Source organism: Cyanistes caeruleus, chromosome 7 (assembly GCF_971803275.1).
Source record: "Cyanistes caeruleus chromosome 7, bCyaCae1.hap1.1, whole genome shotgun sequence".
NCBI lineage: Eukaryota > Metazoa > Chordata > Aves > Passeriformes > Paridae > Cyanistes > Cyanistes caeruleus.
In genome coordinates this window covers 34,033,731-34,056,166 of record NC_141707.1, presented here as the reverse complement: position 1 = coordinate 34,056,166, position 22,436 = coordinate 34,033,731, and the positions used below count along the sequence as shown (strand labels likewise).

General features: G+C 38.9%; 1 long non-coding RNA gene across 1 annotated transcript in view; it reads left to right on the top strand.

The window, feature by feature from the left end:
• LOC111931812 (uncharacterized) overlaps positions 1-21,096 on the top strand; it is a 28,463-nt gene extending 7,367 nt beyond the window's left edge. The window contains exons 2-6 of the long non-coding RNA XR_015289610.1: positions 13,382-13,427; positions 14,840-14,931; positions 15,042-15,167; positions 17,077-17,177; positions 18,845-21,096. This is a non-coding gene — a long non-coding RNA (uncharacterized LOC111931812). The remainder of the gene's footprint in view (positions 1-13,381; positions 13,428-14,839; positions 14,932-15,041; positions 15,168-17,076; positions 17,178-18,844) is intronic.
• The last annotated feature ends 1,340 nt before the right edge of the window (positions 21,097-22,436 follow it).

The window sequence follows — 22,436 nt, the reverse complement described above, 5'->3', positions numbered from 1 at the left end:
ATTAAGCCTTTTGCTAGATAAGTTTTGCTTGTAAATCCTGGCCTTCTCACTTCTGAACTGTTTGTTCCTGCACTAATTATTCCATACCCCTCAGCATTTGCAATTTAAATAGTATTGACCTAAATTATTACTATAGTTTTACATAATACAACTCTAACAGGAAAGGCTTTTCCTCCTTTTTCCTCTTTTTCATCTCTCCATTTAGAGAGATGTTTTAATACTTTAAGTTATGTTAATATCTTAAGTTATGATGAAAGACTAGTACATTCAATAGCTGAATATTCCAAATATAGACCTTTGAGGAGAGGGCACTATGGCAGTGGTGTTCTGGACAACTCACTTTTCACTCTGTCCCAGCCTGATCTTACCTGGTCTTAACTTGCAGGATAGGATTCCTGCTGCTCTACATTGCATATGGATCACAAAACACTGGGAAGTACACACATCTGTCACTGCCTCTGACTTCAGGCATTACTTGGGCAGCTTTTGTTATTCGAAAATGCAGATCATAGCTGGCTGCTGCTGAGGATTTTGCTAGTTCTTTACCCAAGGCAACTTGTTTTTACTTTTGTCACTGTCAATTACTGCAAAATCCATTATCCTCATGATTAACAAGTGGGCTTTATTTCCATCTAAAGGCTGTGGCAAGGAACTTGGGAGCTTAGCAAATTGGGTTGATTACAGGAGTGACACATGGGTGATGTCCTTGACACCAACATACAGATTGTGATACTGCCAAGCTCTTTATGTCTGATTAACTGAGCAAAGGCCTTTTAAGAAACAGTGTATACTGAAGGCACTACAACTTGCATTTTTAATATATGGTTCATCTAGAAAGATGGTTAGCATTTTATTTTTAAAAAGCAAGTAACAGACAACTTGATGACACAACTTTTAAGTGAAATTGCTGCAGATTAATGAGAAACAAATGACGGCTGCAGAACTGGTCATTCTATTTTTTTCAAACTTATATTGCATTTAATTTTACATAAAATTACAGTTTAGTAGTTAGTAACCCTCTGTCTTCCAGCATTAACCAGGGGGAAAAAGTACCTCACAAAACCAAGTGTTTAAAAGCAGTGAATTCAGAAAAAGCTCGACAGCCCTAATTAAGGAATACAACAAATAAAACTACTTAAATAAAAATGTGTAGTAACATGCAAACAAGATCACAAACAGTATCTGTCTTGGGAATCTAAAATGTGAATAAACTCTATTGGTTGGCCAGCCTGATAGAGATAAGCCTTTCCCAATCTCATGAAAAATCTTTATTCAGTGCACTCCATGTAAACTGTACTGTGTGGTCAGGGAAAAATATTACAGTTCTGAACCCTTTTTTGTTACCTAACCAGGGAGGAAGTGCTTGGGTTACACAACCTATCATGCCTAGGGTGGCTCCATCTTAATGCTGTCCCTGCTTCCAGATGTGCCAGCTCTTGTTTCAGAGCCACATGCCAGAACCGTGCTGATCCCATCCCTTGGGTGACACCAGCTCAGTCACGTACAAGACAGTCCCTGTGTCTGAAGCTGCTTGAGTGTGGAAGGGGCTTTCCCCGGCCTTCTGCTGAAGGCTTTAGCCCACATTGACCCACATTCTGACAAACACGGCTCTCTGTTTGGAGAGCACCCAGCCCAAGGGACCCAGAGCCAGGCTCAGCCATGCTGGGAAGGTCCTGTGTGCAGTGTTAGCATGAGCAGCACTTCGCTGGTGAGGATGAGTGAGGGTAACCAGTCTTCACGTCAGCCTCGGCTATGCTGGCTCACTAAAACCGATTGTATCTCTTTTCTCTGAGACATGTGTGGAGCTGTAACACTCCACATTCTGCAGTGCTTCTAATCCTGCTTTATTTCCAGATATTTAGCAAACCACAGGTAGGACTTTCTAGTGTATAGGAGGAAAAGTACAGAAAGTGCAGCCTAGGGAGAGGGATTAAAATGTCTTTGAGTGTTCAGCCACACTGATTATTCACTGTGGCAGGGCTGTGTGTCTTGGGCCACTGCTGCCCACTGAGAGCAGAGCTTGAGAAGCTGCTCACTCCTGACATGGCCTTTCCAGCAGCTGCATTCCCAGCACATCCCTGGGTTACAGTTTGTTAGAGTGGCCTATGAAGAGCCTCTGCAGAGCTTGTGTTAGGGTTGCTCTGAGCAACCCAGCACTTTTATGTGTTATTCAGAGACTACCTGAGAATGGCAAAGAGCTTGCCTTTCCTAAGTATGCACAGTGCATAAATAATGCATGTTCCTGTGCAGCAGAGTTGGGGAAAATGTTTGCAGGACTTCAGGACCTGAAGGATATTGGTATGAAAGACACAAACCTATACATTTAATTGTAATGTTTTGCTTTAGTTTTTACTGATTTTGATGTACATGGAGAGAAGGGAAATTTAACATCTGCATTATTTTGGCCTTGCTGGACAAGATCAATATTTTATGCATTTATTTGGATTACTTTTTAAAAGATCCAACACTATGCATGCCTTGGAAAAATCTCTGAAATTCAATAATGACCAGGCCTTCATTAATTCTTCTTCAATCCTACCCTAAATCAAATAGCTCTCTGCAAATGTATGCATCAAAATAGTTCCCAAAATTGCTCTTCAGTTTCCCACCAGTCTAGTCTGTTTTAGGGAAGTGGTGTAAATCTACATTTGGCCTTAAAGTGCCAAGTGGCCAAGACTGCCTTGAAGGTTTATTAGTCTCTGGTTCATGAGGGAGTGAGTAAATATAAATTTCAAATGTCAAGGACTCTAAAGGAGAATGTTTGGCTTTTTTCATACTGAAAATGCTCAGTTCATGAACTAGACTGCAGCTCTAGCAGTTGTGCTGCCAGGAAATAGAGAAGTGTGAGTGTAAGCTAGGGCTTTGATAAAACCAAAATCTTGAGTCATTTTGGAACCTGCAAGAAACAAACTCATACTGCTTGTCATGTGTGCTACCAAGTTCTGCAAGGCCAGTCCTAAAGGATTTAATGGCTGGTTTAAAATGCTAAAGGCCCATGTGTTTATTTTACTTGGTCTTTGTGAGGAGAGGTTCTGGGCCTTCAGGTGACCTCAGCTGGGAGCAAGTTGCCTTGGCTATGGTAGCTACTTGGTTTTCCAGCAGCAACTGAGACCATATCAGAAGCTCAGGACGCATGTTTTTAACTTGTCCTTTAGAAATGATCAGGGCCTGAGTTCCCTTATTATAAGGTCATCCACCAGTCTGTGCCATGGGAAAGCTATTAAGTGGATTAGCAAGGGTAAGGAAAGCACTGGATCTCACTACAACTTCTACAATATTCTTAATTAAAACCAGAGAATACTCAGCCTGATCTTAACTCATATTTACTTTGGTGCTTTCATTTAGAAAGATAATGAGAGATGTACAGGAATATTTAGTTTGCAAAGAAGACTGAGTTGTGTTATCACAGAAATGTCAGTGTGGGACAATGGCAAGGGAATAAGAATGACACTGCCTGAGTGGCAGAGGATGCTGTGGAAGAACAAGGGGGTTTGTCTCTGATTGGGGGTGAATGCTTGAGCCTAGATTTGCTAAGAGCCCAAAATATTTTCAACAAGTGCTGGAGTAAAGAAAACTTGATGCCTTTACATATTTACAGCCTTGCAGGAAGGCTGTGTAGCTGTGCCTGCTCAGCCCCAGGCGGCTGCTGGGCGCTCCCAACCTCCTGGTGGGTACAAAGAGAAGTTAACACTGGACTGGCAAGTGGGCTTGGGCTATTTTTCCTCTCACTTTATGTGTTACAAGCAAGAAACCCCAGTGGGATGAGCAAGTTTCTGCACTACCCATGTAGAAGGCAAGGGGGATGGGTAGAGAGCAAGCTTTGGTGTCACAACTTCCACTCCACCAACAGCAGAGGTGTAAAATCCCATCTTTTCTCTTGACCTGCCTCTTACAGTAACTGAAGTTACTGCAGGTAAGTGCCCATGAAAGCTCTGTCAACAATCATACAGGAATTTAAATGGGAAAATGCAATTCAAAAATTATACTCAATAACTTTTTCCAGAAAATAATTCACCCTGATAAATCAAACAAGCTAAAAATTTAGGTAATGCTAAAGAACAAGTTTTTGTCAGATTGCATAAGGTTATACACTCAAATAAAATATTTTGTACATAATTAAGAACTATCATTACCCCATTTCTCTTATTTGTGTTTAGAGACAGAGTTTGGACCTAGAGCTTACTCAAATGTTTGGACATGAACTTACTTTTAAAATAGATATTTTTGGCAAATTTTACTCTCCTTTGATTGTGGTCCTGGTCATGGAGGAGGTTCCTCAGAGTGGGAAATTGGAGAAATATGTTTCCCCATTTCTTTCTGTGCCTTCACTCAAGCATGTGAAACTTTGTCACAGGCCAAGGTGGATTTTAGGGAAGCACTTTTAACACAGTAAAAACTGCTGCAATGCTTGGTGTGGATACCTCCCACAGCACTTTAGGCATCCAAGGTGAATGCTGAAAATCTGAGCAGTTGCTACAGACCAGAGGGAGGAGAGATTGGAGTGACTACACTGCCATTGTTGGGGTCTTAACTGGCTCTCTAACATTACATGAGTCTCTTCCACAGTAACAAGGAATCTTCTGAATTACTGCAAAGGCAGTAATTGATATCAAAGATATATCTGCACCATTTTATTAGTTTGGAAGGCAACAGTGTTTTGCCACTATCTCTGGGAAAACTAAATGAATTTATCATAATTGCTAACTCTGAACACTGGTGAATTTTCTTCAACAATTTAGAGAGAAATGTATATCACAAACTTCCAGGCTGTTTCTTTGAACTACTAATTTTTGTTCAAGAAAATGAACGATGTGTGACTTGGTCATTATAATTTTTGTTCTATATTTCAAGTTAGTTGGAGATATTTTACCTTGAAATTAGACTGCAGTATTTTCTGTCCCTGTAAAGGCATCATTTAATGATTTTCCATGTGGTACAAGTGGAGCAACAAGCAATGCTTCATGATATACAAAGCATATTTCAGTTCTTGCTTAACTTGCCAAAGTAGGAAGAAAAATTAACTGTCTTAATTTGCTGTTGGAACAGTCAGTTCTCGACTTGTTAGGAAGCTGTTTTCAATTTTAAAATTACAGCTTAGGTTCCTCTGGTTTGCATTCCCAATATCATGTGTCTCAGTCATGTTTAACATATGACATCATGTGTGTACAGCAGCTCCACAAAGTGTCCCAGAGCCATTTTTTCCCTCCAGCTATGACGGTGATAATGAGGGGTGCAACTGGAAGGAACATCTTTGCTTTGTGGAACCTGACACTGATTTTAAAGGATGATTTTTGCAGGTACAATCTTGTGCCATATATCCAGAGAATGCAATGTGAGCTGTCTGTAGGGTTTTCTTTCTGTTACACAGTAATATGTATTTAGAAGCACTGGCTTTAGTGAAGGTAGAAGAATATTGTGTAAATATGTTTATTGAAATAAATTATATAGATAAGAATACCAAGAGTATTGCTTATAACTACATTTACTCAAAAAAATGAAATGCTTTCAGATGTATTTGTTTTGAGGTAGATAGGAGTAAATGGCCTAAAAGCTTTTATTAACTTAGTCTATACAATGAGTTGGTAATCCAAAAATTGACTGAACAGATTGCTCAGGGATGTATAATACAATATAATAGTGTTCAAAATACATACTGAAGAGAAACAGGAGCAAAGATATAAAATTATGGATAAAGATGAAACTTTAAACGACGACAGGTTTTTTGCAAGAAGCAGCTTATGCTGAATTCCTACTCTTCTAATGGAATCTCTAGATATAGATATTCTCATATTGGAGTCTGTGTTTTTGCACTGCCTGCCCTGTGGAGCAGTATTTGCTGTTCCTGGAAAACAACCATTCCACAAACACTGGGCTGGGGGAAGATAATTATGAGATTCAGATGAATTATGCCATAGAATTTATGGAAATACTTATTGCATTTGGTAATGAATCAGTTTTTTTCAATGGTTGCATAAATTTAGAATTTCCTAGAATCCATAGTTTATTGGCAAGATGGAATTAGAAAGCAGTTACAGGTTTGGAAGTTGTGTTTGATGCTGGCAAAGGGGCACCAACAGTGCATGTTTGCAACTGGAGAAAAACCATTGCAGTATTTATCCAGTCAAATGTTTCATCTGATTAGTGTTAATCAAGCCAGCAAGGGGCTATTAGTAAAATGTGGTTAAAAGGTTATAAAGTTTAATTTAGAATGAAATGCATTTAAAAAATACATTAAAAGAAATACTGAGATTTAATTTGGGAAAAAAAAACTTGCAGTAAATAATTTCTTATACACTTAATTTTCTCTTTCTACAGTAAAATCTCTCAAAACATTTTGGAGTCCTTGTCTCTGTCAGTGCACTAAATTAAACTGTATTTTGTATCACTGGGACATTTTCTTCTGGAAAAGGAGCTATTTTACTTTTTGGGTTGTTGCTTTCTGTGTTCAGGGATTTTTCAGCTTTGCAGAAGTTCCCCTGGTTTGCACTCCTGTGCAGATTGACTCCCCTGCAAGCAGCTGCATTGCTGAATGACTCAATCTCTGAAAACAGTGGGTTTTTTGTAAATGTTTCTTAAATTACCCGGCAAAACACAAAGACGAATAAGAGGTGTGTGAGGCCTTTATTCCTGCAGTGAAAGCAGCTGGTTATAGATTTAAGAAAATGAGGAGTTGTGTTTTGCTTCTCAGTCCCTGTTACTACTGTGTAAATGACTCCATCCAATTAAAGCGTAATGTGTTGACTTTATTATGTGATGGCAGATTGTGCTTATGCTCTAACAACTACCGTAGCTCACCAGAAAATAGGTGTGCTCAAAGCATGATAATGCTTTGTTCCAACCAACAGTGCAAGTAAAATTGCTTTCTCACCGTGCATATTATGGGGAACCTCTTAAAAGCCTCTTCCCCTCGGTTGCCTGTGCTCGCATTGCCTTCGGTAGGAGCTTTGCCATTGACTTTACAGGCAGCAGGCAGAGGTCAACAGCAAGCACTTGTCCAAAGGGACATCTGTGTGACACCAGGGGGTGCTTTGAGCCAGGCCAGTGTCACTGCTGAGCCTTGGATGGGGCTTCAGACGGATCTCAGCTCCCTGCTCTGGGGGAGACTTGCCCCCTGAGCCCTGTTTGGAATTAAGTTCTCTGTCAAGTGTGGTTAAGGCTTTTCCCTCTCATTTGTTTGTCTGTACTTAGCTCGTGCTCTGAAGCAGTGTTACTGTGTCTATATGAGCTGCTGGATCTTTTTTGCCCAGGTGTGACAGAGGCTTGGCTGTAACATACAGTGTTATTAAGCCCAACTAATCAAAGCATCCATCTTCAGAAATCTCTGAAGTTCTCCAGACATTAGCCTATGTCCCTACGGTACACATTACAATTTAAAAAGTCCAATATATTCACAAATATATTGCTGAATTGAATGCTATTCACAAATATATGCTCAGTTACTGTGTGAGTGTGCCACTTCCTGAATTTGACAACATGCACTGTGCTTCATCAGATAATGAAGCTGCATCTGCAATTTATAAAAGTGAGTACTTGAAATAAACTAATTTCTGCAGTTGTTTAAATACAAATTAATTTTGATCAGATAATTTGCTTTAAAAAGCACCTCTTGGAGATAGCATGTGAGTCCAAGTGAGTATTCCCTCATCCAAGTGGATAACCACTCATCCAAATCTCTGCAGCACTCAGTATAATCAGACCAGAAACTTCCATATATATCAAGATTGTATCCTGCTACCTAAATGCCATTGCAAATATTTCTCAAATTCATTGGATATTTCCATAAAGCTGGAAAAAAATATCTTCAAACGAACAGTTTCAAAGCCAGATTTTTCTCTTTCTCTTGCTAATCAATACACAAGCTTGCTCTCAAATCAGAACTAAAACCCCAGCAGAAGTTCAAAAGGAATAGTCATGGTGTGTAGAAGGGTTCTGCCCTGTGAGCGGCGCAGAGGCTTTGATGAGGACCGTGGGAGCATTCTGCTGCAAAATATTACCTTTCCTGGTGTTTGTTTTAAACTGCTCATGGTTCCTCACAAAACAGGCCATCTCCCTGTCAGGGTGCAGGCGTTTTAGCTCTGTCAGCAAGTGCTACAGCAGAATCTGAGCGTTAAGAAAAGTGGGGGATGTGAAACCATCCCATGAAGCTGCCGGTCGGGAGCACGGATTGTCATTTACACTGTCCCAGCACCATCTCCAGAGCTGGTGTCTCTCTGCTGCAGGAAAGTCTGGCTTGAGGGAATTATTTTACTGACTGTGGGAATCCACCAGCAGCTGATAAGGTGCTGGTTTAGCTCAGGGCCTGACCTCCTGTTTGCTGAAGGGCTGTGCCAGGAATCAGCTGGGAATGGGAGCAGGGGGCTGCAGGTGCCACTCAGGTCTGTGCCATCACCCAGCACCTCGCAGGACAGATCTCTCTGTACTCTGCTCTGCACAAAGCCTTTTACAAATCTGGGCCACTTCCTCCAGAGGGGCTGACAAAGACAAATGTTTAGCTTTCTTTTGATTCTTAGGCTTACTGCAGACTGATCTATGTGTATTGTCTTATGTAGGGAAGCTTTTAAGAAACTTTCAAGAAATCTTCTTAGGGATATAACTAGGGATATAATCCTCTAAACTGGACAAATTTGGGAATGTAGTTTTTAATGTAGATTCATTACACTAAAGTTGTTTTTAAAATTTTTTATTCAAGTGTTGTGTTTGAAAAAGAGCTATGAGATATAAATTATCACAACTCCAGTTCAAAGTCCAAAAATAATTTATTATATGTTCTGCTCCTAGGTGGTTTAGTTAAGTAAATTTTCATTATTTCAACTAATGTAATATTTGAATGGGACTTGTAAGCCATTATGTATTCATGACTTTGTTTTAAATATATGACCAGCAACTTATTAATATTTCTGAGTTCAAATGTACTTAATCACTTCTGTTGCATTATGAATCACCCTGTTCTTTCCTGTAAGTTTCCATAGCAGAGAAAGATGCTCAGGGACTACTAATGGTACTAAGAGATGCAAAAAGTCAGAGTACAGAGCATTTCTTCAAATTTTGCACAGATTCAAGTGAAATATTCTCTATTCCTTCCAGGTCATTAGTTTAAAAGGTCCTTAAGTTAGGATAACTGTGTTAGTCAAGAGAAGGCTGTATTAAGCAATTTGAAAATTGAATTTTTATCAGTTTTATGAAGATTGCTTCAAGGGTGTGGAATTTTTAATAACTTTCTTTTATGTTGAACTGCCTACTGCAGCCTTCATGGGGAAATAGAAGCAGCTGGAGATGAAATGAATGCTAACATTTCTGCTTCCTGGCTTTACCTTAACAATTTTATAACTGGCAAGAAACACAAAATCCCTTTCCTGCTGTAAATCAGCATCTTTGAAAAAAGCCCTGGGACATTACAATGGGTTACATTATTGTGTACTGTACTAATGGCAAACAGAACACTAAGTTAATTGAAACAGCAATCATGCTGAATTCCTGAAAAGTCAAGATAAAATCATATTTCATAAAGAAAGGGGAAATAAGGAATATTTCTGGCATTTAACATAGTCAAGCTTTTATCTGGGCTTCTGCTGCCATTAATCTTTGTTCACAGGCTTCTCAGGGGGAAATGTCTGCCAGAACTTCCCCTGAGCCCTGTGCTTCCCATTGAGGGAGGTTTCCGAGCTCAAAGGGGGCTTTGCTGGGAGGGAGCATGGGGGAGGCAGCAAAGGAAAGCAGCAGCTTTGCTCATCAGCCCAGCTCAGTTGCAGGAGTCACTGGTCCAGGCTCAGTCACAGGGATCACCAAGGCCCTGCAGGGCACAGGGAAGGCTCTGCTGCCCCAGGGGTGTCCCTCGGGCCACGTGTTTGGAGGCTGAGAAACGCTTCTGAAAGAAGAATTTCACCTGCTATTGTTACTCCTGTTACATAAATAAGAAGTTTGTTTCCTGTTTCTCTCAAAACACGTTGTTTGGTTTCAGTTATTGTGCAATTTATGTTTAATTCTTCCACCTGCTTTTCCTTTCTGGGCATGTTGGTTTCCTTCATGTGACCTTGGCTTATCCAGAGTCTTAGAAACCAATGCCTCAAGGACCTCCTGTTCCCTCCTGTGCTTGCTTCAGAAGGTTGATTTGGGAACGGCTTGCAGAATCTGCAGGGGTAATACAGCACAATATTTAATAATTTATTTAATCAGCAGATGTATTCTAGTGCATTTTGAACTCTCCTTGCTTTAAACCAGTGATATTAAGGGTTTTGAAAAACAAAGTGCGGCAGGATCCATATACAATCTAGGAAGTAGCGATGCTGGTTTTCTTGGACTCAGAACAAAGCAAGCTCTCTTCCTTTCATGGCAGGCTCTCACTAATTCTTCACTCTTGACAGAGAATCAGATTCACTCTGAGAATGTTAAATACAGCTCAGACAAATGTTGTTTCTCCACTCTGACAGCTTTCTGTAGGAAGCACTTCTGAGTTATATACAGGCATATGAGGCCTGGTATATCTGAAGTGTGTTCAGAGTTTTAAGTCTGCTTAATTAAATGTGATGGTATGAATGTTGAGGGAGAAACCAGGCAAAAATAAAACTAACTGTCTTTAAAAAATAAAAAGAACAAGAAAGGAAAAAAAGATGCAATATTAGAGTAACCAAGGAATTGAAAATATTTTCTTAGTAGCTATAACTTAAGATTCTCAAGACCACTTGTGCGCTTCGAACATTTTAAACATTGTGCAAGCAGTCACAACTGCAAATTAAACATTCTGCCTGGCTTCGAAGGTCTTGACCCTTTGCTTGTCACAGAGGTGTAGCTCATGGAAGAGCAGTGATTAAAAATGTTGGATTTTTTCTGGTTTTGATATTTAAATAAAGAAGTGGTTGGTTTTGCTACTGACACCTGAAAAATATCTCAGGTTTCTTAACTGAAAATATGGTTTTGGGGAAATATTCATGTATTTATGGGAGAGCTGTTTCAGTGCCAGGCAATGATGCACTCAGGCTGATTTCTCTATGTGGAGAACAGGTTTCTTAGCTCTGTGCACTGAAATTTTCCATCATTGTGGGAAGTTGTGCCTGCCAGGTGTACCTGCTTACATTTTGTTTTCGTTCTCCAAGAGAAGCATCAGGAGCTAATTCATGTTAAAGTTTGAGGAATGCCACAATGAAGCCCTTATAGACACATTCAGTTTAAATTTTAAAGGTTGTCTATACTGGAATATCTACAAGAGATTGAACTGCCATACAAAAATTCCAAGCATCACTTTGAAAACTATTGTTAAATTAGTGTTAATGTTTCCTTGTGGTTTCTAGATGAGTTTTCATTTGAGCTCATGAAAAGAACTCTTTTCTCAGTATTTCTACCTATGGATTTAACTTCTGATTTCAAAGAACTTTCCTGCTTAACCCTGAGGAATTTTTCTTTCCTTCTCAAAGAGGAGTTGCAAGAGTGGGAACACTGAGTGTTTTCTCTGGAGTAAACAGAGTGAAGCAAAAAAATAAAGCACAAAACGTGCTCATATTTAAAAGGGGTTCTCTGTATTGGTCTTACAGATGAGTGTACATATCGTATGTTTAGGTGCAGAGTACATGAATTTATAAACTTGTATAGCATAGCATGCTAAATAGGGGCTTTGGAAGAAAAAGTCTTTAAAAGTAGAGCTACAGAAAAATATTCTTGATGCACAGCTGTTCTATCTGTTTCTGACAAGGGAACCTTTCTGAGGTGCCAGAATAACATGCAAGTTTGTCTGGGCCCACTTTAACACTGTATATAATACATATGCATGTATATATATATATATATGTATATATACACACATATTATCATGCACAATGTGTACTCTCTCCTGCAGGTTAGTAGATGAAGGTCCTTCCTTGGGATGGATTTCCACATCTGCCTCTGAGGTGCAGTTTCTGAAAGTCAGAATTTTCTTGGAAATGTACAATAAATAGCACTGGTGACGGAAGATGAAAAAACATTCTCATAGCTTCAGAATTTTCTCAGATTTTATACCCTCTTTGTTAGTGTGATCATCAGTGATCTATGACAGAGATTTCTGATGTCTGTTTATTTCACAGGCCAAAATGCTTCGTAAATGCTCTTATCTTTAAGACTCAGGCTGAAGAAAATACCCTAGTACAGAAATCTGATATGAAACTGATTCTTGAAGTTCACAATGCCAAAGGCATTTGATGACAGGTTTTTTCCTTTTGTTGGTTATTGGCTGACTTTGACTAAAGACTCTGCACATGCCATTTGCAGCTCAACAGCAGATTAATGTGCAGAGCAATGAAAATTTTACTGGGAAAGAGAATTTGATTGTTCACTTTACAAGAGAGATGCCACTGCTAGAGCTCAATGCAGCCTGAACCACCATGGGCTTGAATTTGAAAACCATTACTCCTTTACAGGAATCTCCATTAGTTTTACTCCCTCTCCATGGTAATTTTAGGCTTTCCTACTCTAAGGCTGACAAGCAGAAAAAGAGAAGGCAGAAGTCACCTGAGTAGTTAATACCAGCAGAAAAAAAAGAAAAGATGAAGTATTGAAGCTCTTGTGAGAAACCTGGTCTTGGAAAGTTTTCCCTTACTGCATGAGTCTCAAAGGGTTTGGATAACAAGAGAAATATCAGACTTAAAACTTCAATGTCTCTTTCAAACTCTTGACTGAGGAATTCAAAGACACTAGGGTGTTTCTTGCTCAATGCTCATGCTTCTAATACTAGCCATGAAGAAAAAAGGTGGAAAATTTTGGATTAACTGAATAAAGAGGCAATATTAACAAACATTGGAAATTGTTATACAGGGTTTCTATCCTCTCCTTGGAGAGGTCCTGCTACTTTTCTAGTTTAAGAACCATTGAAGACGGATTTATAGCCCCTTCCAATCCCAAACTAGTTTGCATTTTTAAGCTATTTGACATAAAATCAAAGGTTTTGAGAACTGTTGAAAATAACTTTGTTGCCTACTTTGTAGTTTAGACTTTGATACCTTTTGGTAAGGCTGCTGGATTTTCCTTCTTCTTGGACTTCTCAGTCCTAGAAACAGAAAGCACTGAGAATGTGAAATAGTCTGGAAATGTTTGCTCTTCCATCAAGAAACACAACATGTCCTTTCAAAGCTTAATTGAGCAGCACAAAGCTAATTAGCCGTCCGAAGACATGGCATTTAATTCACAATCCAGCATTAATTTGTTCTACAGACTGAGCTTATCTCATATATAAATGCCTTTGCCCTGTGGCTTTCCAAACAGCTGCAATATAAAAAAAAAAGACTGATAACTCTGTCATGTAAATGTTGCTTGCTTGCTTCACTTGTGCGTAAAATATTGAACTGCATGTGAATTGTAACTGGAAAGTTTTCACGGTCACAATGAAAAAATAATTTGTATTTTTATTCCCTTCTAGCTGGGAATAATGTTATCACTCTGGGAAGCAAAAGCCATCATTTGAGGTTTGTGCAAGATTATCATTTACAACCTGTTAACCTAATGTGTAATTTAGATGGTATATTGAATAAATAGTTTCAAAGCTTTTTGTGGGTAGTAAATAATTGCCTTATCACTATCTCTCTATTGTAAAATTCCTAAGTACATTTGTTAAGCTATTAAAACACTGAGGAATTGCTGCAGTTTATATGAAGGAAATTTTATGTTGTTAATCTTTGAAGCATATAGCATCATTTTCAGAGACTATTTAACAAATTCTTTCCCTTCTCCATCTCCAGTATAAAAGTCATGATTTTCTTAGAATTTGCAATGAATGAGTTCATGAAGGATGATTTTTCATGCCCAAATGCTAAAGCCTATAATGTCACCCTGGGTGTTTTGCTGAATTCATTGTTTTACAAATGTTTGCAATCAATTTCCCCTCCTCTTGATACAGTTGATTCTTTTGTGCATTACACTATTTCTTGAAAGGACCCTTAGGAAAGAAGTTCTGACTCTTTTTGCAGAGGCCAAATGCACCTAGTCCTTAAAATACATTTGCAGTAAGGTTATTTTTTCCTAAAAATTTTTCTTTGGCCGTCCATGCCAAAGAATTTGGAGGTGCTCATATGGGACCCTGGGCTCTGATAGAATTTCAGGAATGAGCCTCCAGCATAACTTCCCTTTTAGGATGAGTCCCAAAGGGCAAAGGGCTGGTGTGTACTTGGGCTGCCAGAGACTGGGAGTAGGGAAGGAGAATGTGAAAGAGGGAAGGAATGAGAGAAAAAAATTATTTCAGAATGGCTGTAAGACACAACTGTCAGTAAGAGAACTTTTGCCAGTGTAAGAGAACTTTTGCCAGTGAAGTGAGATGTGACTTCCCAAAATTTAACACTAATCCATAGCAAGTGATTAGGGATAGGAAATAAAGATTTCTCTCTCCTATTAAAATTTTGTCATGCAACCCTTTCTCACAGATGGCTTGTTCTAATGCTCCATTCTGGCTGGTGCCTACAAAAGAGTGGATATTAATCTGCTCCCTGTGAGCCTGCTACTCTGCTGTTGAATGTCCTCTGCATCCTCTCTGACATCTCCTCTGGCTCATATGTCTTTATTCTCTGCTCTGTGGAGTCCCTTATCTGCATCTTCCTTAGCCTCAAGTTGGTCAGGTGTGTGGGGAAATAAAAGGAAAGGAAATCACGTCATTATATTTGCTCATATAAATTGGTTTCTCAGTGTAGACTAATAGAGTACCAGTGATTTATAAAGGTTATATATGAAGGAAAGAGATAATGGAAAGATATTTTCCATTTTCAAACTTTAAGCAAAAAGAAAAAAAAGAAAAGAAGACAACCCTATGAATTTTATTGCTAGGTCATAATTTCTCTTCCTTGTAGTTCATATATCTGTATTTAAAGAAGCCAGTATTGAATTTCAGGGTTTATAGGAAGCTGTGTGTACTGTCCTTCCAACCTCAGCTTGCAGCTGGCACACCTGGATGAGATTTCTGGAGCAGGCAGCATTCATCTGGTGAGTGCTCCTCAGCATTGTCTCATTGTCTCTGCTTCCTCCATCCTCTTATGAACCCAAGGTGAAGGAGCTTCCCATGGGGTTGTGCTTCCCTCTCTGCCCTGCTTCAGCTGGAGAAGTGTCTTCCCCTCTCCTGAAGCACAGCAGTGACGATCCAGTCACCAGATGGCCATTGTGTAAATGGGAATGAGAATTTTTATCCAGATGGAAGATTGATCACCTTCTCAGGATAACAGGTGGGAAGATGAGAAGTCTATCCACAAATCCCAGGTTTTCTGGGAACGTGATCTTCAGTTGATACCTTGATATTGCTGATTTATTGAGCTGCTGATCACCCTGTCCTGCTGCAGCCTCTGAGTGTGAGACACAGCATGAGCACCCGGGAAGGGGCTCTGCAGCTGGGGAGTGAGAAATGCCCTCCACAGATATACACACTGTGCTGTGTGAACAGAGAGTAAGAGTGATGAGAGAATGGGAGATATTTATAGACTCACCATTCATTGCAAACAAATATGGCAAAAAATGTGGTGCTTGTCATTTTGAATATGCTAAAGTTTGAAAGGGGTTAAATAATGTACAAAAATGTTTTAGCTGAGAGAAGCTGAGGGGTGTTCTGTGCTGGGGTAGAGCATTAAAAGGGGAAACCCGACTGGACCAAGAGGAGAAAGAGTGATTTTGATTAGCACATTTCATTGTTTTTGCTCTGCCTATTCCTAGAGACTCTGTGTACGATTTCTTGATTAAGCATGTGGTCACTCCATGTAAATACAAGCTGTGTCTTAAAGAGAGGTTCACATTCAATAGTGCTTGCTCACTGTGTTTGAAAATCTGGCTTTTCAGACTTGATTTTTTTCAGCAACCTAAGAAAGTAACTTTTCATCTGGATTGCAATTTTAAAAACATGGTGCATATCTGGCTGCAGCTACAAGATCTCCAGACTTTCTGCAGTAACAATTCTCATGTTGGTTTTTTAAAGCTGACATTTAGTTCTAGAAAATCTAGAAAAAAAACCACCAACTTTGGTCTGATGGTCTGAACTAAGCAGGGTAGGATTGAAAGAGGAACTTTTCTCTGGAGATTCAGGTGAACAGCTTACAGGTACTGTTCAGGTGAGATATTTATAACATTCTGCCTCAATTGTTGTTGCTGTTTTTAAATTAGTTTGTGTTTCTGACCAATTTTTTGTCTTTGAAATACTTGAACAAGTTAAGATTATTACAATTTTTGACTATTTAGATTTCAGAAAAGTTTGGATTATCTGTTTTATTACAACTGAATTAGTTCCTTTTGATTGCCAGACTATGTTATCTACATAAATAACTTCACTGCACATCCTCACTTGCAGCAATCCTTCATTTTGGCACCAACTTTAATATCATTGTTTATTCTTATCTATTATGTTCCATGAGAGATTTAGGAAAGGTTTATTTTTTTATTAAATGGCAACAGTTATTGCTGATGGATGACAATTTATAACTCTGCTACCAGTAAGAAAGAAATAAGCCTTTTGTTTTTATTACGCTCTTGGTATAAAAGAAATGGCTGATTGCTGTATAAAAGACATAAAACAACTCATACATCCAGGAAAGCTTATTGCATTATCAGGCAATACACCTGCCTAACTGATGAATAGGACTCAGTCTTGCAGTTAATAAAAAACTGAAGTTATTTCAGGCTGAAATATTGTAGAATAAAACAACGCAAATATTGTTCATGACGATTTCACTATAATAAAGAAATTGGAGGTCTTAGCAGTGAATTGAAGAAAATCAGTGTTCTGCTCTAAGTCCAGACTTTTAGCTTTTCAGATTCACTTTTTGCATTGTTTTCTAAATGTCAAAATGGCTGTTTTATCTTTAAATTATCTTCAATTTGAAGACAAACATCACTCTGTACTAATGTAAGTATTGAAAATGTATAAAATACAATTAATACTCATAGTATTTAAGTTTTTCCTTAAAATAAAAATAAAATCATTTAGATAACAGACTTCATTCTTCCTAATGATAGCTAATGAACAATTAGAAAATTTTTGCTCAGCAGTATTTTATAGTCTACCACTAGACTACCATCCTGTGAAGATAATAAATATCCCAGCAGAAGCAAATTGAACCATTTTCCTTCCTGATTTTTCCCTTTTTCCAGCAGCAGCAGCAGCACTGTGAAATGGGCTATATAAGTTCCAGAGATGAAAAGAAAGGATGGGACAGCAGAATGAAGACAATTCATAAAGGCAACTACCCAAAGTAAGCACCTCCCCCAAGCTCCAAACACCCACTTCTCTAAGACAGAAATGTTTCAGCTCCTTGTGACACCCATTGAATTCACAGGCCTTTTGGCAGGACTTCTTCACCTTGGCCAGGACCTGAGTTTTGCAGCTGGTCAGGGCTCCAGGGCAAGCTCTGCACACCCTTCTTGTCTTCCTCCTTGCTGACTTCCTTGCCTTGCTCTTCAGGAGCTGCAGCTAGGACAGGGCACACGAGATGCTGTTTGGAATGACCCAAGTGTCTCATTTAAATTTTGAGGGAAGACCAGGCATATGGCAGTGCTGGTCATACTGTGAGTGGGAAACAGAACCCCTTTGTGTTACTCTGAATGGATTCCATAAATGGCAATTCTCAGCTCATGGGCTCCATAATTATTTGAATGAAATTTGATAAAGAGGCTGACATTACAAATTTTAAACAGAAAATATTTGTAAAGCTTTTTCATCCTTGTCCCCAGGACAAGATTTTTTGGGTGCTGTTAGAGAGTTGGACTTGGTACCTTACAAGTTCAATGAAAGTGCCTCTTACATTTTTGCCACACTTAAATCCATTTTAAATTATCTTTTTGACAATTATTCTTGTTGCCTTCTGCATACACAAAGCCTTGAAAGTACAAATTAATTGTTCCTTCTTTACCTTCACTTGGTTTCATTAGATTTTGTTCTAGCTTTCCATGGTTCCCATTGGACTGTACATTCTGATTCCCATCCCCTTTGAGTAAGTGAAAACACATTTACTTTGTAAATAGATGTTTTCTGCAGTTAAATGTACTTCAGGTCTTTAAGGTCAGAGAAATTCTGCTCAGTGAAAGAACTTCTAGGTGACTTCTGAAGCTCCTAAAAGCAAACTGAAGAAATTATTGGGATGTAGCTGTCAGATGTAAAAGTATTTGGATCCCCATGGTATGTTGCAGCCTTCTTAAATGCTAAAACAAATTGTTGCTTATGAGAAAAAGCAAACTAGGTCTCAACTCCCATTTTCTTTACATCATTCTGAAAAGCTAAAACATAAACACTTCTGGAAAGCAACCATATTGACTATTCAATGAAACAGAAGAATTATCCTCCTCAGAGGGCAAGACCATAAAAATTACAAATATTTTAATAATTTATTTCCAAGCTGGTCCCATTACTCTACCTGACATATTCTGGCTCCTCTTTCAGTCTCCCTTAATAAAGAAAACATCCGGGAATATAGGAAGGGTGTTCTTGTTATATTTAGGGAGCATGGTGGCATCACAAATCAAAGATCTGAATTACTTGGGATAGAGTTGTGGTGGATTGGTACCTTGGTTGGCTGCCAAACTCCTCCCAGCTGCTTCCCTACTTTCCCTCCTCAGCTGGCCAGGGAGAAGATAGGATAAAATATAGGGAACACTCACCAATTATCGACAGGAGCAAACAGCCTCGATTTGTGGAAAATGAATTGAATCTGGAGCTGGGGTGCAGTACCTCTCAGGAACATCTGCTCTGGCCTGGGGTTCTCCATGAGCTGAAGTGTAGATATCTGTTCTAGTGTAGTCCTCTCCACAGGCTGCAGAGAAATTCCAGCTCCAGAGACTGGAGCTCCTCCTCCCTCTCTTTCTTCTCTGTCCTTGGTGTTTGCAGCATTGACCTCAGTGTGTCTCACTCCTCGCTGCTTTGCAGGATGCCCAGCACAGGACCCCTTCTGTGAGAAAAAGCTTCCTATAGCCACAGCAGCTACAAATATAACCCTGCAGAAAACTGAAGAGCAGCTCTCTGTTGAGGACTTTCCTGTAAGAAGTTTACTACAGTGTGTCAGAGCTCGTAGAGCTCTGCAGAGAGCCTTCATGAATCCATTTGGTGGAACTTCTGAACTGGGAGTATTCACAACTGAAACCCAGGGAAATTGGAATGCTTTAGATGCCAAAACATGTTTACTGAAGGCAACACTGACTCTCTTACAAGGCTCTGCAGAAATCTGCCAGTTGAAAAAGCTGTTAGCTTGCATTCCTGATGTCTGCATGGTATCTAAATTGTCCTTGTGTTGAACTCCCATTGCCATCAATGAGGCACATCAAAGGTGAGCACAAAGAGAAGTTAACTTTGTTTTATAATTTGATGCTGTAGAGTTCAGACACAATGTTGTTTATCATTTCAGCATGTAGTTCTTCTCAATTTACACTGAACAGGATTCACTGGAGATTATTCTGTCTCTTGTCATTCTTATAACGGACACTGAGTTTTCCCAAAGAAGTGTGACCTAATTCTCTTGGCAATTCTGATGCTATTTCTAAGGCAGTCAAAGGAGTATAAATTAATATATCCCCTCTGATCATAAAAATCAAAGCAAGCATCACACATCAATGGCAGACTGTGACCCCAAAGTTTCAATAATCTAACAGTGTGCCTCAGCCAGGATTTTCATGTTCAAAGCCTTGAGCCAAGCCATAATGTCTTGAGTAAGGTCTTATGCTTTTTTTGAAGAGCTAACACTAAGATTTTATGGGGTAGGACACTGGGAATTAGAAAAGTCCAGCTTTTTCTGGTTCAATACCATAATGGACAACACCAACAAAATACTTGCAAACCTTCAGCTGTTTTTGTATTTCCCTTTAGCTTATTATAATACTGCATGTTGACATATTCATTCTTAAAAGGCTGTGATGAAGTTTTTTCCATTGAGAGAGGTCATCAGCGTATTGAAAAAGATCCAAAGAAAATATAGCAGCTTCTTCCAAGACTGGGCTATCAAACAGAATAGAGGGGAACACACTTTCCCATAACATCTTCCTCCTGGGAAGATCAAAGCAGATGAAGTTTTATAACCATTAGACTCATGTGAAGCTTTCCCCTGTTTGAGAATTGCAAATTTTCTTTGATTAGAAAGAGATTTTCTGAAAGATACCTCTTTTGTACAGTGATTAAAATGTAATAACCTCATGACATTTCTTAATAGAAGCTTTAACAGTCACCAGTTTGACCTTTCCTTATTGCTTTGTGGAATATATATACATATAGAAAAGAAAATGCTAGAATTGATGGCTTGTGTCAAACACCTCAGATAAGAGCACATACAAGTTTTAAAATTGGCAGTATATTGAAAATTTTGGAGTTGAAATCAAGTTATTTCATGTACTTGGGAAGAATCCAAAGTGTGAACCTGTACTTATGAGCAATCCTGCAGTAATAAGTCATTCACATGCACATAATAAAACTCTAAAAATACTAGTACTAGGCTAGGGAAGCAGCTGACTTACAGTGAGTTTTAGAAGCAAAGCTGGGAGAAAATGTATTTAAAAATGAGGGAACATGTAACACCTAGACAGTGTAATTTAAAACCTGGCAGAAGAAAAGTTGACAGTATGTATTATCAATGAGAATTCCCCAAACAGTTTAGTAATTATACCGTTTTCTCATTTCAGAAAGCAGTCTCTAGCATGGTAAAGCCACAGCTTTTTTTAGCCATGATACCATTAGGTCTTAATGCTCAGTCATGAGGTCATTTTACTGTGTATAAGACTGAATATTCAGAGAGTCAGAAATTCAAGTAATTAAATCAGAAGTCAATTGCAATGGCTTAATTGGCTGACTATTCTTTGCCAAGTACAGAAAATGCCATGAGGTAACTTTTTGTGAGATCTATTTACTTGCACAATTCTTCCATGGAGTTACATTTACTCAGTCTTGTGGTCTTGTGGATATGAAACAATCTCTTTTTGAATTGCGAACATGCTGCATGTATCTCCAGTTAAAATGATGTGAGTTGCAGATTTTTTTTTCCTTGTGACTTATTATTCCTCTTCATATAAAGTTTTATATTTCCTTAAAACTTTGCAGCTGCTGAGCAAGTAAAAATTCCTCAGCACTCCCACTGGAGGCCTCAAGGGACTTGTACACATGCTTAAATATTTAGTTAAATAAAATGAGGAATAAAATGAGATGTGGATTTGTATCCTATATGCTCTTTTCCCTTCTACAGATTGCTGTAAGTATTAACACCCACTCATATTCAGGACTTACTGAACCAGGGCAAGCTTTACCCAGAGGCACAAAACCCACCAGCTGTGAGGGGGTTACTTTGCACTGCAGTGGCTTCTGCTAGGCAGCTCAGCTCAAGGCAGCTCAGTGCTTAACACCCATACTAAAAGGCAAAATATTCTCCATATGTGCTAGAAGTGTGTTTGATTCAGCAGCTTTTGAATGATTAGTTGGATTCTTCCTGCCTTTTACACAATAGTACTGGTTTAAGCTATTCAGTTTTTAATTGTGCCTTTATAAAATGTGTTCAAAATTAGGATTGTGCTAAGGGTTTTCATTTAATGTTTTTAAAGTGAGCCTCATAGCTATCACTAAAGTAATCACTTTTAGCCCACTGCAAGCATAAGGTAAAACGTATCAATGTAAAATCATGCACATGGGCACCCTGTCTGTGAAGAGCTGAGCTCAGACTGCAACTTGCACAGCAAGATCAAAGATAGCATTAGAGCAGAGTGATATAACCATGGCAGCCCAGGCAGGGGTCAGAAAACCATCCAGAATTTACTGCAAGTTCTCCCATTTGGCCCCTGTGCTGGGTCAGAAGTATCAGGATCATACCTCGCACAGTTATTTGGTGCCGATGCCTATCTGAATTACAGTCATATCTTTGACTGAAGTGAGCACAAGTTCTGAGCACTGAAGTCACTTTTGAAAATGAGATTTAGCTGAGTTCGAAAATTGGATTTCCCTGGTCTATTGACAGGCTTCTAAAGGACCAGCCAAGTGGGACGGAAAACAGGTTTATAAATGAAATATGTTATTTACTGGCAGAACATTAGGGATGCCTCTGGTGAAGTGTTTTGGGTAAGTTTTCCAGTGAAACTATTAGTGAACTGAATTCAGAAAAAAGTAATGGCTTCATTAGTTGCTATGATACAAAGTAAAGTGAAAATTCTCACACTGTTATAACTGCTGGTGTTGTAAAATAAAATATTCTGCATCTTATAGATACTGCATGTTTAACCCACATTTCCAAAACTTCCCAGAATATATAAACAAGTATTCTGTTTTTCCACATCAGGTGCTTGAAAAGCTTATTACAGCCTGTTTCTGCAGCTTAGCAGCTTCTCTATAGTACAGTGACTGGTGTTTGATATGTGAATAAAGCAGACAAGACACATGACAGAATATAAAAGGATCAAATCCAGAATGCTCCTCATTACCCCTGGTTTGTGCTCTCAGAGATGGAACAAACACATGAGTAGCACTGGAAATATATGCTAAATTTTGTGCATCA